At 51.9% G+C, this 18,152-nt stretch overlaps 1 protein-coding gene across 1 annotated transcript in view; it reads right to left on the bottom strand.

The window, feature by feature from the left end:
• The window catches only part of LOC134965879 (beta-1,4-galactosyltransferase 3-like), a 133,048-nt gene extending 118,336 nt beyond the window's left edge, over positions 1-14,712 (bottom strand). The window contains exon 1 of the mRNA XM_063942268.1: positions 14,578-14,712. The gene's annotated coding sequence lies outside the window, so the exon portion shown is untranslated. The remainder of the gene's footprint in view (positions 1-14,577) is intronic.
• Between the last annotated feature and the right edge of the window lie 3,440 nt (positions 14,713-18,152).

Here is an 18,152-nt window from a genome sequence, read left to right as displayed (position 1 = left end):
TGATGATTACGTGCACATTGTTCACTGTGTACGCTACGAACGACTACGATGAGCGATTTAGTATTGAAACTCAACAACTTGGTAATACCGGACTACTCCTATACAGTATATCGTTGGTAAAAATCGCTCAGTGTGTACGCAAAATATCGTTTGTCCTGTACTCAAGGGAAGTTCAAGGGAATTCGTCAGCTGATACCGTTCACAGTGCATGTCGTCTAGTGTGTACCCGCCTACACAGTGACACCCCATCCTGATGCCGGGTACACACTAGACCACAGGTTCTTAAACTCTGTCCTCAGGACCCCAAACAGTTGACGTTTTCCAGGTCCCCTCACAGGATTGCAAGTGAAATGATCAGCTCCACCTGCAGCTCTTTTAAAATGTATCGGTGAGTAATGAATACACCTATGCACCTGCTAGGTGACGTGAAAGAGGTGAACTGTGTGGGGTCCTAGTGTTCACTCTAGGAGTGAAAAGGGGCAGGGCGCCGGACTCCGGGGGCGTCCGAAATGGGGGCGCGGCCACGCAAATTAGGGGGCGTGGCCACGCATACGGCATTTTAGGGGGCGGTGCGGCCCACAGGCGCTACTATAGAGAGCGTCTGTGGCCGGCGACGTCACTGTTGGGGGCTTCCCCCAGCCCTCTCCCAATGCGTGAATGGATGCCGCGCGCATGCGCACGGCATCTATACACGCCGGGAGGGCAGGGAGCGGGGCGGCTGTTTTAGCAGGGCACCGCAAAAGGGGCAGGGCGGGTTTTGCCTGCTAAAAAACGGGCAGGGCGCGGCGCCCTGCTAAAGCAGCCTAGAGTGAACACTAGGGTCCTGAGAACGGAGTTTGAGAACCACTACGCTAGACGATATGCTCCATGAGTGATCCTTTGACATCCGGGACAAAAAAAGTCATGCAAACACAGTGAACGGTATCGCTAACGATATTATTACGTGACATCATCCAGCCTGTACATTCATCGTCAAATTGACCTGCACGTACAGATGACAGAAACCCTCATTAACGACCCCGCGGGAGCGCGCGTCGTAACGATATTGTGCATAAACACTGGACGTCATCGCTCAAAAGGCAGTTAATATAGAATTTAAATGAACAGAATACGCATTTAGTCTTACCAAGCAAACACTTTTGCACACTGTAAAACTGGAAGCACAGTTATTGTATTCTAGTAGAGGGACTATGGAAATTGTTTGGCTTTTAGAACACGATAAAGTCCATTTAAACCCAGCATCAGAAGACGGGTTACGAAAGGAATGCAGCGAGGGCGAATCCGATCCTGGCGATCGCTCCTGAATCACACTGCTGGCACAACGGATCAATAACGTATTCTTATCTACAGCAACTAAGTGAGTCTGCAAGTTCATCGGTTACAGAAACCTTGCCCGTCTCGCCCCCCCCCCCCCCCCGAGGACTCCTCAGACAACTGCCTCTCTATAGGAAATCAATGAGCACTGAATTAAATATTACAAGTAACAATTCCAGAGAAAGAGTCTGAGACAACACAACACGATCCTTTCGCCACAAGACAATTCCACAGAACGCAGCAGGAGCACCGTGTATGTACAACACAGAAACGGCAGCTTTAATTTTACTTAGCGGACCGGTCGTGCTGCTTTGCCTGATCAATAAACACACTTACAACGCACCGTTATAAATGCACATTACTGTGGAAAGACATAAAAACAGCTATAAATCTATTTCTACCACGGCCAGAGGTTGCCAAACCGGGTCCTCAAGGCACCAGAACAGTCCAGGTTAGAAGTACATCCATGCTTGGCCACAGGTGACTTAATAAGTACCCCAGTCAATTTGATTTAACCATCTGTGCTGAGCCATTTATATCTTTCAAATCTGGATCGTTAGGGTGGTAACCTCTGCATTAGGCACTATAGTGTTTATTCTAGCACCCTGCACCTTTCAAAATCCGTGCAGTTCCCCTGTCCTGCCTGGGGTGTCACTCTCTGCTGTGGTTCTTCTCAGCACACGTTACTCAGTGCTGTGATACAGACATGCGTCTGCTGAGAAGCACCACAGCAGAGAGCGACACCCCAGGCAGGAAAGAGGAACTGCACAGGATTTCAAAGGTGCAGGGTGCTAGAATGAACACTACACTATGTAAATTAGCTCTTGGTTTGCCCATGTGACCCATCGTCAGTGTTGCAGGAAGAGGTGGTGGGAATGGAAAGAACCCTAAACCCCATCGTATAATTTACAGAACAGGCGTTACCCTCATTTCAAAGACAGGAATTCCATCTTTCAAAATATCTGCCACCTTGAAGCTACTGGCTAGCGATCAGTGTGATACCCGGATAATAATCCCATACGCTACAGATAAAGGTCCTGGTTTATGTAAATTCCGAAAACGAGAGTCCCCTCTTACAAACTGTATTTCCCTTTACTCGTTATTGTCCGACAACTGCAACCTCCTGTACACAACATTACAATTTCCTCAGATGGGACAGGGTTTAATGTCCAGTGTCTTGGGTCAAATAAATATTGGGGGGGGGGGGGGGGTCATTTGATGCTGTAAAAAATTCTAGTTTTTAAACCTGTATGCCTTGTTGGGACACACAATGAAATGTAGTGTTCATTCTAGCACCCGCCACCTAATCAGTGGGGCTGGGTTCGGGTGACCGGCTTTTGGGATTCCGACGCTCACCATACAGACGACAGGGGAGGGGGGGTGGCAACAAAGCCCTTTGCAGGCTCAGTTGAAAGCGAGTTCTGTTCTCAGTCTATGGGTGGACACCCACAAGTGGGAATAGTCCCTGTTAAGACGGCTGCCGACTGTCTGGCTGAGAATCGGCCGAGATCCCGATGCCGGTATAGTGACTGGTGGTCACATAACAGTGAGGAGGGAGTATTGTAATTTTGAAGGGCAATATCAGCAGCGATACATCACGGCTAAATTTTTGGCAGGGTGCTAGAATGAACACTACGGGTACATAGACAATAAATCGGACAATTTGTCATTTTGCGCCACATCGGAACTACAAATCGCCAACTGTGTATGCACTATTGTGCGCTGCCGTGAGTCGTTCGTCGTATCTTCAGACTGGTCGTACGTGCAGATCAATCTGAAGTTATCGTCAACGATTTTCAGCAAATTGCGCAGGGTGTACTACCTACATAGACACTTGATGTATCATTAACAACCAACGCATGATATAGTTTGTAAGACTGCACGGTGTGTATGCATTATATCATTTGTTCGGGAGTACAAGGGAAGTTGGGATGACCATTGTGTCGTTTGCACATCGTCACGTGTGTACCCAACTTAAAAGAACGTTTTTCATGGATGACAGAAAAGGAGTAAAGAAAAAAATTGCAGTATAAGTTTCAGGTGCAGATTTTATGATGAACGATTTTCGCTGTTTAGGAAAGGAAGATAAACGCTGATTTAAGAACCTTCAGAGTATAGGTGACGGTTAGGGAAACCTATGTCCCGCTTGCTTTTAGTTCATATTCCTGCATTTTCCATAAGTAGTAATAAAAAACACAACCACCTTAGCCTAATTTTGAGCTATTATATTTGCCATGTCAAAAAAAAAAGCAAAGTATAATCTGTGTGGGTGCTGCAACAAACAGGCCAGCCCCAAAAGTGCCAAAATAGGGTCAGTACAGGGGTAAGGAAAGCCTCAGCGGCAAAGGGGTTAACACTCTAAAAATCAAACTTATTACAGCCTATGCCACTTGCAGCGGCGCACCCTCCCATCTGTCCACATCTTCATTCCAAGCTGCACTCTCTCCTCCGGCCTCTTTTCCTCTATATTACCATCCCAGCCTCTCTCCTCTTACATCTATCCATCATACAGCGGGATTTCCCCGAAAATTAGATGTAGTGTTCACCAGGAATTGGGCAGAACACAGAGGTGGCGGGCAGTTGGCGCAGGCGCGCTCAAAAAAATGGACGCAGCACTGATGGAGGCGGTCGGATCCCCTCAACGTCACTAATGGGTGCGTGCCCCAGCTTCCCCTACATGAATAGACGTTGTGCTCCCTTTGCACGGCATCTATTCACTCGGGGGAAGGTGGTTTTAGCAAGGGGCAGGGCGCATTTTGCACTGTAAAAACAGGCTAGCGTGAAGACTATGAGACGCAATTTGATATGCGACACTTGTATATCTGTGTGTGACAGAGTCTGTATACGGAGCACAACAGAACTTGACATGGAGAAAAGCTGCGGCTGCTACAATGTTGCACTTTGTGTACAAATTCAGAGACTCAAGCTGGGTACACAGTGGGCGGTGTCGTCCGATCAGACCAACACATCAGGTAGTGTTCACTCTAGGATTTGGGCAGGTCGCCGGACTGAGAGGGGCACAAGCATGTGCGTGCGCGGCCGAAAAAGGGTCGTGGCCACGCAAAATAGGGGCGTGGTCATTTTGCGTAATAAAAGTGGGCGATTCAGCCCACAGACGTTAAAACAGGGGGCGTGGGCGGCCTGCGGTGTCACTGTTGGGGGCGTGCCCAGCTTCCCCCAAGCTCTCTCACAGCGTGAATGGATGCAGCGCGCATGCGCACAGCATCTTTACACGCTGGGAGGGCAGGAAGCGGGCGGCTGTTCTAGCAGGGCGCCGCAGAAAGGGCAGGGCGCGGCACCCTGCTAAAACAGCCTAGCGTGAACACTAATCAGGCACATCGTCCAGTGTGTACCAATGATTGCATGCTCCTGCGGTTCGTTTGCACGGCGGACGGGACGACCAGTAAAACGTCCACATGCAGGGGAATGTGGTGGCGAACGATGTATTGCGTGATATATTGTTCAGTGTGTACGCCGTGCCGTCTCCTGGTGCGTCTTAGCTGCATGGCATTGCAGAAAGACATTTTCTGCAAAAAAGATGCCCGATTCTAGTCTCACGGGACATGGCACGACTGCGGCAATGATTATGTCTCGGTTTTCCCTACCGTTTAAAACTGTGGAGCATTATGTCTCATTACAAAGCACAACAATGGCTAAAAATCCCCATTTAGAGGCCCGAAAAAGTTCAATGTGCAGCTAATCTGGATTATGGTAAAAGCAGCCAAGCGTGTACATCTGAACGGATTGGAAGCCAGATAAAATGAATAAATAAAGCGCACTGCATAACCGGGTTTACGCAAGGGTTTCGGGTGTCCGTACTGCATCCACCTGCTGTACCGGTTACTTAACCAGCAGGGATTAAACATGTATACAGTGCATTCCTTCACGCCATATACAGTAGAAAATCCCAGGATGTCGCAACAGAGAATGTCACTCTCCCACATTACATCTGCGCTAGGGAACAACAGAAGCCAAGTTTCACAGTCTCAGAACAGGAAAGAATAAAGGGTGTGAAAAGATGAGCAGAAAGGGATAAAGCACGTGAGCCGTGCAAACACCCGTACTGATTTCTACACGATTGTATTTGCTCAGTGCAGTCCTTAGAAGGGAAACGCATTCGAAAGCAGGCCACCGCAGCGCAAAGCAGATCCCGCAGAAAGGGGGGCTATAATATCTCTATATATTGTCATTCACAAACATGAAAATGAAGACAAATATTAGTCAGACGCCAATAATAATAAAACAAAGAAGCTTCTGGGATTTCTCAAGCACTAAGCCAATACTGTATTCAGCGTGGAAGGAAATATTCACAAGTGTGTTACAGTTCTAGACAAAACAAGGCAAACGGCTTCTGCTCAGAGGCCGTTATTAAAGGGTCCTTATTAAAGCCAAACTCATGAAACAGGAGGAGACGGGCTGATCTATAGCTGCAAGTCTTGGAACATGTTGGGCGAAAGTGTTGCGACACAGATGTGTGCTACTAAAGGTCCAGTTTACTTTTTCCTTATACAAACACAACTTTTAAACCAGTGTTTGACTTGTAAAGAATTCTCCCACTCCCATACTTGAGGTACAAAGCGGGGACACACACCTATACTGTGTGCAGAGTACACGGCAATTCATCACCATTAAACAATGCACCTCAGAGGACACCTGAGCGACAGCGTCACAATATTACTCAATATCAAAGAGAACATCACAACGTAAGCAGAGACAACCTAAAAATAGAAGATGATTCTACCTAAAGTTACCATTAGCCTTCAGGCTGCATTGTTTAGTCAATGCAAGTATATTATCAGATGTACAAACTGACAGCCCACAGCCCTGAGGGGGCCAACTTATTTAAACAGAGGAACAGGGCGGGGGTAAGATGTACTATTCAGCATGTTTGCGCTCCATAAACTACAGGCAGCACAATGGTTTCCAGTTAGGTTCCCATCAAGGCCATATATGTGGGGAGTTTGTATGTTCTCCCACGTTCAAATCAGTTTCCTCCGGGTTCTCAAATTTCCTTTCATATTCCAAAAACAAACTGTTTGGATATTTGGTCCCTGCCGAAAAAAAAATGAACCTGAATGTATATGCGATAGGGAAAATAGATTGTGTGCTCCACTAGGGAGGCTGCTTAATGCCCCAATATTCTGAGGAAGATGTATGCGCAACATAAACAGCTGTCAATGAGCTTTATTATTAACCCGTCTACAATCTAAGGGGGGAATTCAATTGTTTTCTCCATCAGCTGTCATTAGAAATTCAATGGTAGCTCCGGTTGGGCACAAGTGCAGCGGCGGTTGGAGGGCAGTTTTAGCGATAATTATTGGGCGCACAGAACAACTAAATTGCTCTGTTGGGCGTTCATTAATTATCTTGGCTCTTTAAACAATTGAATCGCCCCCTAATTGTTCCAAGTGTGGTGGACGCAAGGCTGACTTGCTGCACTGCCTGTGGCCCCTTCCTTCTATACAAGGGTTTTGGGTCCGCGTTTGGAGGGGGATCAGTACAAGATCCCGGCGGTCAGGAGACTAGCCCGACAGCCGGAATCCCAGGTGTCCGCTCGCCACGCTTCAGGTCAGGTGGCGACTTTCCCTCCGGGTGGTGGCGTGGACCACCACCCAGGAGGGGTAACCAGCCGGCGGTAAGGACTCCGACCACCGGTGTTTCAGCTGGTGTTGGGATTCCGCCATCGACTGCCTACCTTTGGAGGTATGCCTCTGATATTTAGCTCAGTTGTGTCCCTTTAACTCCCACAAATGGGCATTTACGTTTCTAAGGCAGGAAAGAAACGGCTTCTAACCATCTCAGCGTCGGCTAGGAAATACATCCTCCATTTGTGGAGCTTCTCCCTTTCTTGATTTGTTTATGGAAAAATTGTGGTTTCTAATGAGAACGGACTGGCTACAGCAGGGGTTCCCAAACGCAAGGCACCCCGACGGTCCAAGTTTTAACGATATCCATGCTTGATCACAGGTGGATTCATTATTATGTCAGTCATATTAATTTAACTATGCTCAGCCATGGATATGTTTAACACCAGGACTGTTCGGATGCCTTGAGGGCTGTGTTTGGGAACCAGCGGGCTATAGGCTTCTCAACGGAAGGAGCGATGCGCACAACAAGAAAGAATTTGGGGTTGCTTTTATTCTACGCTTTAATACGAAACTAGTGTCTTATTGCAGGACCCTGTGAGCGAAGCGCTTGTGCCTTCGAGCGAGCACGGCAAAACACTTTACGGCAGCTTGAACTAGTAAAAAAAAAAAAAACTGTTCGTAGCTCCATAGTGCTGTGACCAAAAAAAGTGTGAATTCTGTCTTTGAGCGGGCCCTGAGGGGCGCAAGATGCGGTGACAGTCCGGCATTTCAGTGCCGTTGCAACGCGCACCCTTCGCCCTATGATCCATGCTTTCGTCTCCTTGTGTCTCATTTTATACATTGTGGCGCAGACATATTAAGCCTGGAGAAGTGATAAAGTGGAGAGAGATAAAGTACCAGCCAATCAGCTCCTAACTGTCATGTTACAGGCTGTGTTTGAAAGATAACAATTAGGAGCTGATTGGCTGGTGCGTTAACACCTTCCACTTTATCACTTCTCCAGGATTAATACAGCTGCCCCTGTGTTGCTTGCAGCGACCGCCTTATCATATATTCCAATAAAATGTAATGAGAAACTATTTGCCTAAAGGAGCATGCCATGTTTTCATTTTTCAGACAAACGCCCTCTCTCAAACCTCTGCTGTCAAACAATAGTGTGCGATAAGCCATTTACAGCACAAAGAAAACGGACAGGTGCGCTGAACAGAAGAGGTCGCCTGGCGCTATTGTTAACAGCCGACGGCAGAAAAGCGCTCTGCTGTTTCACCAAAGAAAAGACTAGGACTGAAATATGCATCTGTGCTTATAATAATAAAATGTATTTGTGCAATACAAGATACTGGATGATATCAGTAGGAGATGCGGACGTACAATACACGGAGGGCGAAGCCATGTATAGGATATCAGTGGGGGCTAAGCGCTTTAAGAAAAGACACAATAGAGAGAGGAGGCGCACTTATAAACAATGAAAAACAAAGGAATCTTCATAAAACATGGAATCTCAGATAAGTGGTTTTATAACAGGGATAAAAATACAATCTGGTTGGCAGGAACTTCAGGTTCACACAGTACTGAGAGTACACTGAGCGTATGGACAGACTGAAAGAGCAGAATTATACCCCTTTCACACAGCCCAAAATTTCCCGGGTTAAAACACATGAACGCGCATCAACCTGGGAAATTTCTCAGTGTGAAAGGGTACAGGGACAAAATCCCGGGATTTCTGTCCCTGCAATCGACCAGGGTTGGTCCCGGGATCTTCCCTGGAACCTGGACAGTGTGAATGGTGCAGGGACATGTCAAACCTTCCCGAGTTGCTGATGCCGATTTGCTATTCAGGGCACTTCCTGGTCTTGTGTTTTTTCTGAGATGCCCATTCTCAGAAAATTAAGGGTTGATGCTAGATCCAAGTGGGCTAAGGGACCTTTACCGTCAGGGGGAGGAGCCATGACATAAGGGGGAAGAGCTAGGCCAGCGGGATAGTTCCTCTACTATCCACGCTACCAACTATTACCTTTAGTAATCAGGTGGCGAGCGAAGCGGAGCGAACCACCGAGCCCGAAGCGTGGCGAGCGAAGCGAGCCCGCGAGGGTACTTTTCGGGTACCCTGTTCGCCCGTAGCTCCTCCCCCTGGTGACGCGTCTCCTCCCGTAGGTACGTCAGAAGGTCCCTTCTCCCACTTCGATATAGAATCAACCGAAAATGCAGGGCCATCCCGGGTTCAGTATGAAAGGTGCAGACCCGGGATGTCTCGGCTCCAAATGCTAGTATAAACGGGCCCAACCCGGGAATGTCCCTGTATGAGCCCGTGGCAGAATTCCCGGGTTTTGCCACTGCATTTCTGGTGTGAAAGGGGTATTAAAAACCCTTTGTCTGTACTGTACAAGGTCTCAACCAGACTTTTTTCATTTAGGTTAATTAAATGGCTGCATTTGTGCTCAGCATAAACCAGCCCTTATTTTAACTTTTCAACACAGGAAAATCTCTCTGAGGCAACAGGGACTTGGGGAGGGCATGGCGCAGTGCCTGAGAATGGGGGGGGGGGGGGGGGGGGGTTAGTACAGGGGTAGCACACAAAGTCCAAGAGGAAGGGGGTACAGTACAGGGATGGACTCCAGGGTCTGAGGGGGGAGCAGCACACGGACAGAGTCTGGAGGGGAGGGATACATACAGAGCAGGGTGTGCGAGTGGGGGGTACATACAGAGCAGGGTGTGCGAGTGGGGGGTACATACAGAGCAGGGTGTGCGAGTGGGGGGTACATTCAGAGCAGGGTGTGCGAGTGGGGGGTACATTCAGAGCAGGGTGTGCGAGTGGGGGGTACATTCAGAGCAGGGTGTGCGAGTGGGGGGTACATTCAGAGCAGGGTGTGCGAGTGGGGGGTACATTCAGAGCAGGGTGTGCGAGTGGGGGGTACATTCAGAGCAGGGTGTGCGAGGGGGGGTACATACAGAGCAGGGTGTGCGAGGAGGGGTACATACAGAGCAGGGTGTGCGAGAAGGGGTACATACAGAGCAGGGTGTGCGAGGGGGGGTACATACAGAGCAGGGTGTGCGAGGGGGGGTACATACAGAGCAGGGTGTGCGAGGGGGGGTACATACAGAGCAGGGTGTGCGAGGGGGGGGTACATACAGAGCAGGGTGTGCGAGGGGGGGGTACATACAGAGCAGGGTGTGCGAGGGGGGGTACATACAGAGCAGTGTGTGTGTGTGTGTGTGTGTGTGTGTGTGTGTGCAGAGCAGGGTATGTGGGGAGGGGTACATACAGGGCAGGGTGAGTGAGGAGAGGGGGGTACATACAGGGCAGGATATGGGGGGGTACATAGAGGGCATGGTGAGTGAGGAGAGGGGGGGTACATACAGGGCAGGGTGAGTGAGGAGAGGGGGGGTACATACAGGGCAGGGTGAGTGAGGAGAGGGGGTACATACAGGGCAGGGTGAGTGGGGGGGTACATACAGAGCAGGGTGAGTGAGGAGAGAAGGGTACATACAGGGCAGGGTGAGTGAGGAGAGGAGGGTACATACAGGGCAGGGTGAGTGAGGAGAGGAGGGTACATACAGGGCAGGGTGAGTGAGGAGAGGAGGGTACATACAGGGCAGGGTGAGTGAGGAGAGGAGGGTACATACAGGACAGGTTGAGTGAGGAGAGGAGGGTACATACAGGGCAGGATGAGTGAGGAGAGGAGGGTACATACAGGGCAGGATGAGTGAGGAGAGGGGGGTACATACAGGGCAGGTTGAGTGGGGAGAGGGGGGATACATATAGGGCAGGGTGAGTGAGGAGAGGGGGGTACATACAGGGCAGGGTGAGTGAGTAAAAGGGGGGGTACATACAGGGCAGGGTGAGTGAGGAGGGGGGGGTACATACAGGGCAGGGTGAGTGAGTAAAGGGGGGGTACATATAGGGCAGGGTGTGTGAGGAGGGGGGGTACATACAGGGCAGGGTGAGTGAGGAGAGGGGGGGTATACAGGGCAGGGTGAGTGAGGAGAGGGGGGGTACATACAGGGCAGGGTGAGTGAGGAGAGGGGGGGTACATACAGGGCAGGGTGAGTGAGATGGGGGGGTACATACAGGGCAGGGTGAGTGAGATGGGGGGGTACATACAGGGCAGGGTGAGTGAGATGGGGGGGTACATACAGGGCAGGGTGAGTGAGATGGGGGGGTACATACAGGGCAGGGTGAGTGAGGAGGGGGGGTACATACAGAGCAGGGCGAGTGAGGAGAGGGGGGTACATACAGGGCAGGGCGAGTGAGGAGAGGGGGGTACATACAGGGCAGGGTGAGTGAGGAGAGGGGGGTACATACAGGGCAGGGTGAGTGAGGAGAGGGGGTACATACAGGGCAGGGTGAGTGAGGAGAGGGGGGTACATACAGAGCAGGGTGAGTGAGGGGAGGGGGGGTACATACTGGGCAGGGTGAGTGAGGAGAGCGGGGTACATACAGGGCAGGGTGAGTGAGGAGAGGGGGGGTACATACAGGGCAGGGTGAGAGCGGAGGGGGGGTACATACAGAGCAGGGTGAGTGAGGAGAGGGGGGGTACATACTGGGCAGGGTGAGTGAGGAGAGGGGGGTACATACAGGGCAGGGTGAGGAGAGGGGGGGGTACATACAGAGCAGGGTGAGTGAGGAGAGGGGGGGGTACATACTGGGTAGGGTGAGTGAGGAGAGGGGGGGGGGGTACATACAGGGCAGGGTGAGGACAGGGGGGGGTACATACAGGGCAGGGTGAGGAGAGGGGGGGGTACATACAGGGCAGGGTGAGGAGAGGGGGGGTACATACAGGGCAGGGTGAGGAGAGGGGGGGGTACATACAGGGCAGGGTGAGGAGAGGGGGGGGTACATACAGGGCAGGGTGAGTGAGGAGAGGGGGGGTACATACAGGGCAGGGTGAGTGAGGAGGGGGGGTACATACAGGGCAGGGTGAGTGAGGAGGGGGGGGGTACATACTGGGCAGGGTGAGTGAGGAGAGGGGGGTACATACTGGGCAGGGTGAGTGAGGAGGGGGGGTACATACAGGGCAGGGTGAGTGAGGAAAGTGGGGGTACATACAGGGCAGGGTGAGTGAGGAAAGTGGGGGTACATACAGGGCAGGGTGAGTGAGGAGAGGGGGTACATACTGGGTAGGGTGAGTGAGGAGAGGGGGGGATACATACAGAGCAGGGAAAGTGAGGAGAGGGGGTACATACAGGGCAAGGTGAGTGAGGAGAGTGGGGGTACACACAGGGCAGGGTGAGAGGAGGGGGGGGGTACATACAGGGCAGGGTGAGTGAGGAGAGGCGGGGTACATACTGGGCAGGGTGAGTGAGGAGAGGGGGGGTACATACAGGGCAGGGTGAGTGAGGAGAGGAGGGGGGGGTACATACAGGGCAGGGTGAGTGAGGAGAGGGGGGGTACATACAGGGCAGGGTGAGTGAGGAGAGGGGGGGTACATACAGGGCAGGGTGAGTGAGGAGAGGGGGGGTACATACAGGGCAGGGTGAGTGAGGAGAGGAGGGGGGTACATACAGGGCAGGGTGAGTGAGGAGAGGGGGGTACATACAGGGCAGGGTGAGTGAGGAGAGGAGGGGGGTACATAGAGGGCAGGGTGAGTGAGGAGAGGAGGGGGGTACATAGAGGGCAGGGTGAGTGAGGAGAGGGGGGTACATACAGGCAGGGTGAGTGAGGAGAGGGGGGTACATACAGGGCAGGGTGAGTGAGGAGAGGAGGGGGGTACATAGAGGGCAGGGTGAGTGAGGAGAGGGGGGTACATACAGGGCAAGGTGAGTGAGGAGAGGAGGGGGGTACATAGAGGGCAGGGTGAGTGAGGAGAGGGGGGTACATACAGGGCAGGGTGAGTGAGGAGAGGGGGGGTACATAGAGGGCAGGGTGAGTGAGGAGAGGAGGGGGGTACATAGAGGGCAGGGTGAGTGAGGAGAGGGGGGTACATACAGGGCAGGGTGAGTGAGGAGAGGGGGGGTACATACTGGGCAGGGTGAGTGAGGAGGGGGGGTACATACAGGGCAGGGTGAGTGAGGAGAGGGGGGGTACATACAGGGCAGGGTGAGTGAGGAGAGGGGGGGTACATACAGGGCAGGGTGAGTGAGGAAAGTGGGGGTACATACAGGGCAGGGTGAGTGAGGAGAGGGGGTACATACTGGGTAGGGTGAGTGAGGAGAGCGGGGTACATACAGGGCAGGGTGAGTGAGGAGAGGGGGGGTACATACAGGGCAGGGTGAGAGCGGAGGGGGGGTACATACAGAGCAGGGTGAGTGAGGAGAGGGGGGGTACATACTGGGCAGGGTGAGTGAGGAGAGGGGGGTACATACAGGGCAGGGTGAGGAGAGGGGGGGGGGGTACATACAGAGCAGGGTGAGTGAGGAGAGGGGGGTACATACTGGGTAGGGTGAGTGAGGAGAGGGGGGGGGGTACATACAGGGCAGGGTGAGGAGAGGGGGGGTACATACAGGGCAGGGTGAGTGAGGAGAGGGGGGGTACATACAGGGCAGGGTGAGTGAGGAGGGGGGGTACATACAGGGCAGGGTGAGTGAGGAGAGGGGGGGTACATACTGGGCAGGGTGAGTGAGGAGAGGGGGGTACATACTGGGCAGGGTGAGTGAGGAGGGGGGGGGTACATACAGGGCAGGGTGAGTGAGGAAAGTGGGGGTACATACAGGGCAGGGTGAGTGAGGAGAGGGGGTACATACTGGGTAGGGTGAGTGAGGAGAGGGGGGATACATACAGAGCAGGGAAAGTGAGGAGAGGGGGTACATACAGGGCAGGGTGAGTGAGGAGAGTGGGGGTACACACAGGGCAGGGTGAGAGAGGAGGGGGGGGTACATACAGGGCGAGTGAGGAGAGGCGGGGTACATACTGGGCAGGGTGAGTGAGGAGAGGGGGGGTACATACAGGGCAGGGTGAGTGAGGAGAGGAGGGGGGGTACATACAGGGCAGGGTGAGTGAGGAGAGGAGGGGGGGTACATACAGGGCAGGGTGAGTGAGGAGAGGGGGGGTACATACAGGGCAGGGTGAGTGAGGAGAGGGGGGGTACATACAGGGCAGGGTAAGTGAGGAGAGGGGGGGTACATACAGGGCAGGGGGAGTGAGGAGAGGAGGGGGGTACATACAGGGCAGGGTGAGTGAGGAGAGGGGGGTACATACAGGGCAGGGTGAGTGAGGAGAGGGGGGGTACATAGAGGGCAGGGTGAGTGAGGAGAGGAGGGGGGTACATAGAGGGCAGGGTGAGTGAGGAGAGGGGGGTACATACAGGCAGGGTGAGTGAGGAGAGGGGGGTACATACAGGGCAGGGTGAGTGAGGAGAGGAGGGGGGTACATAGAGGGCAGGGTGAGTGAGGAGAGGGGGGTACATACAGGGCAAGGTGAGTGAGGAGAGGAGGGGGGTACATAGAGGGCAGGGTGAGTGAGGATAGGGGGGTACATACAGGGCAGGGTGAGTGAGGAGAGGGGGGGTACATAGAGGGCAGGGTGAGTGAGGAGAGGAGGGGGGTACATAGAGGGCAGGGTGAGTGAGGAGAGGGGGGTACATACAGGGCAGGGTGAGTGAGGAGAGGGGGGGTACATACTGGGCAGGGTGAGGGAGGAGGGGTTACACACAGAGCTGGGATGATGCGGGGAACGGGAAATAACGGACCGAGCAGACTTCCCTTTCCCACACTCCATTCCCCGGTCAGATACCGTTACCTGAGGCCGCCGGGGATTCCGGTGTTTCCCTCCTCCTCCTCCCCCCGCAGCACGGGTCACGTGTGCCGGATCGGGGGGGGATCGCCGCTAGCTGCGGGCGCGTGCCAGTCACATGTGGGGAGCGCGCGCCCGCCCGCCCGCACCCCCCGCGTCACGTGACCCAGCACGCAATTCCCCCATTCTCCGGGCGGGCGGGAGCGCGCACGCATGCTCGCCCGCCAGCTACCCCTGTTATGGCGGTTGCACCCGTACCATCCTCCAAATTACCATGGCGACGCCTCATCCGCGGCCCCGTCACCCCCGATGCCCCGGCTTCCTCTCACAGCCGTCCTCCTCACACTGTTCCCTGGCTGGTGCCTACTGAGCACAGGCTGGCACTCTGTGGTAGCCTACACTGGTATTCGCTGTTCTGGGCTCACTGTGTTACAGAGATGCCAGGCAGGCTCGGCCAACCCCTCTACCTGCCCTTACCCCTTTACTTGCCCATGAAAGGACCGCTGCCTGGGTTGGCCGCCAACCGCCTGTAAATCGATGGGGAATGTCCAATTGGAAAATCCATTTGCTTATAAGTAATGGGCTTGTGTGTGCGCAGACCCAAACCATCGACCGGGCTGACCATCCCTCCTGCAGTCACCATCATTCTCTGGTTCCACGGCCCCGGCCATTTGGCCCCTCTACCTTTATGGTTGGTGTGAGGCCTGCAGTCTCCCATATCGGTAACCGAAAGCCCAGTCCATCAGTAGTACGGTTGGACAGCGGCAGACCAACATCCAGTCAGGCGATGCGATCGCTAGTAACCATCGCCTCAAAGCCATTCGATGGTATATCCATTGATGGTAATACTGTGTGAGTGCACAGCCGGAGCACTGCACCTGACCTGCGCTTCATATACCACTTCCCCTGTAGCTAGGTACAAGCAGTCAGCCACCGGATGGGCCTCGGAAATTGTCATCCAATTGGCGGAAACCATTGCAAACCTGCTGTTCAACAGAGAAATAATTTCCATCGGATCGGGTACATCGATGATTGTTAGCCATCCCTAGGCAGACTCTCCCCAATAGATTACCCCTTCCATCCTGGTCCTTTTATATATCACTTATTTGGTGCCTACAGGGCACGACTAAGCAGTCAGAAAAGTGACCTAAAAGGAGCTGGCTGTTGTCTTAAGAGGCTGTTACTGACCTTCCATTTCTCTAACTCCCGTTATCTTGGTTGGACATACACGACACAACATTGTGATATTTTGGCCAACATAGATGAGGAATTCTGAACAATCAGATAATCAGAGCTGAGTATTTCATTGGCCTGTTTTATTGGTGTTTCTGCAAACCCAACAACTGCCCAAAAACCAGACTCATCAGCCGATACGTGACTGATTGGGCCAATCATTTTTTAGTGTGTAGTCAGCTTTACTTTGGATGCAACTAGATTGTGACTTTAAGGGCGATGGCATAGTGAAAAAATCTCGCTCATGCCAATTGTTTCCTTTCTAAATTGTGCAGAATTTCTGTCCGGTTCAACAGTTTTAATCACATAACCTAAAATGATGATTCTATAACATTCATCACCGTTTGCAGACTTATTATATAGACGACGAACACTTGCTGGGTGAATCATCACAATTAGCAAATCAATTTACTGTTTGCAGGGCTGGTAGTGAAAACATTTCTTTCAGTAATGAAAAAGCAAGTAAATGAACCCTGAACGCATCATAGTCAGTTATGCGGCTCTTTTGCATGAATGAAAAAATAAAGATGTGTATAGTAGGGTGTGGTACATATTCAGGCTGTCGGCATGGCGTTACGTCAACTATCAATGTTGAGAACGTTGCATGCTCAGTAAACTGGCACAAAGCCAGTGTCTACTGTGCTGTCAGAGAGGAGCGGTCCTGCACATGGTCCCTCTCTTAGTCCACCCTTGCTTTGTGGACTTATATTTATCAACTAAATCCTTGAGGAGAGGAAGTCCTCGGTGTACTCGACCTTAAAGACTGAGATACTGTCTTGTGTCGGTGTTACCGGGCCAAGCCGAGCACAGTGTTTCCATGAATAGTGTTTTGTCAAAGAAGCTCTGTCCAGAACTCAGCCGCCTTGATCAAAATACTGAGGAAGTGGTTGAACTTGGAGGAAAACGCAACACATCGGATGGTGGAGCTGCTGGAAATTGACCACTGTGTCCAGAGGAACTCATCACAGGGTGTGGTATAATAGAGCTACACAAATTAGATAGTCAATAGGTCGACATGGAAATGGTAGGGTCCACAGGATAACATTGGGATATGAGGTAGCGACAGCGGATTGGTACCAAACGATCTAAGCTTTCGGCCTCCCAGGATGCAACGGGCCCGTCCCTATATCCCCACCTCCTGGCTCAGGCAAATCAATGTTTTGTTTCGTGCGGCAGGAGCCGGACCATGGTCAGTGGGATGGGCTGCTGGTTTTTAGCAGCCCTAAGCTTTTATATTTTAGTTTTATAGTCTTACTATGTTTTTTGAGCGATCTTTCTGAAAAGCGTCTTATACGTACCTTGGAAAGAGTTGCTCCAACAACTCCCCGCCTGGTGGCGACAACACTTACCCACGTGTACAGTGCTGTTTCCGCGGGCGTCTGTGTAGGAAGTACTAGCAAGTCCAGCAGACTTTACGAGGCTGTGGCCGGAGCACGAGGAGAAGCTAAGGCATCGGTTCCACTTAGTAGGGGATACACGAGACACAGACGCACTGGTTCGGGATGGAGACTACCAAACAGTCGCTGACGCGGCTGCCACCTCGGATGCACTAGCGCTAGGCCTCAGGGATCATAGGCTCCAGGGGTAGTATGAGGTCGCGAGCCCTACAGTTGATGTCAGCCGTGGGGAGTAAGAAGCTCCCTTGGTCACCCCTCCCCCCGGTTTATGACCAGTTTCCTCAGAGTTTCATGCCATGAACTGAGTTCCCGCTTCCGTCAAAGATGCTGTGTATCTAAAAGGACCCGGTCGCAGCATAGGCAGCTGTATGACTGGTGCGTCGGTGTTCACTGTAGGTTCACGGGGTGATTGTGTACACTAATAGCATCTGGATCCACTCAGCGTTTACTAACGTATTGATCGATCCTGGAAGCAGTGTGAAGTCTCCCTGTATCCCACTCTCCTGAGCCGGGTGATACAGCACTAAGTCTCTACCTTTGAGTAGGAATATGTGGATAAGTGCTTGACGCATATGAGTCTTTAAACTATTACTGCTGTTTCTTTCACTGTGCGACTGAATACATTTAAACTCCTATATAACATAATGCAGTAATGTGGTTCTCCTTCATACAGTACTTGAAATGTATCTGTAGTTGATTATGTGCTCATATTGCTTATTATACTAATGTATAACCTGTGACTGATTGCTAGTGTGATTGCTGACTTTACTAATAATTCTGTCAGTGTTCTGTGTATTCCGATCCTCAATGCTGGTGCAAAGCAGGGAGGGATCGGATTGTATGTCACTTTTACAAAATTTAAAGTGATTGCAGTCACAAATTGTGTAGTAATGCTGTACAGGTGTGTGATTTATTTATCATGTCTAAGAGAGGCAAGGGTGAGGAGGATAA

This window comes from Pseudophryne corroboree, chromosome 10, assembly GCF_028390025.1.
Source record: "Pseudophryne corroboree isolate aPseCor3 chromosome 10, aPseCor3.hap2, whole genome shotgun sequence".
Lineage (NCBI taxonomy): Eukaryota > Metazoa > Chordata > Amphibia > Anura > Myobatrachidae > Pseudophryne > Pseudophryne corroboree.
The sequence above is the reverse complement of the archived record's forward strand: the minus strand, read 5'-3'. Positions and strand labels throughout refer to the sequence as shown.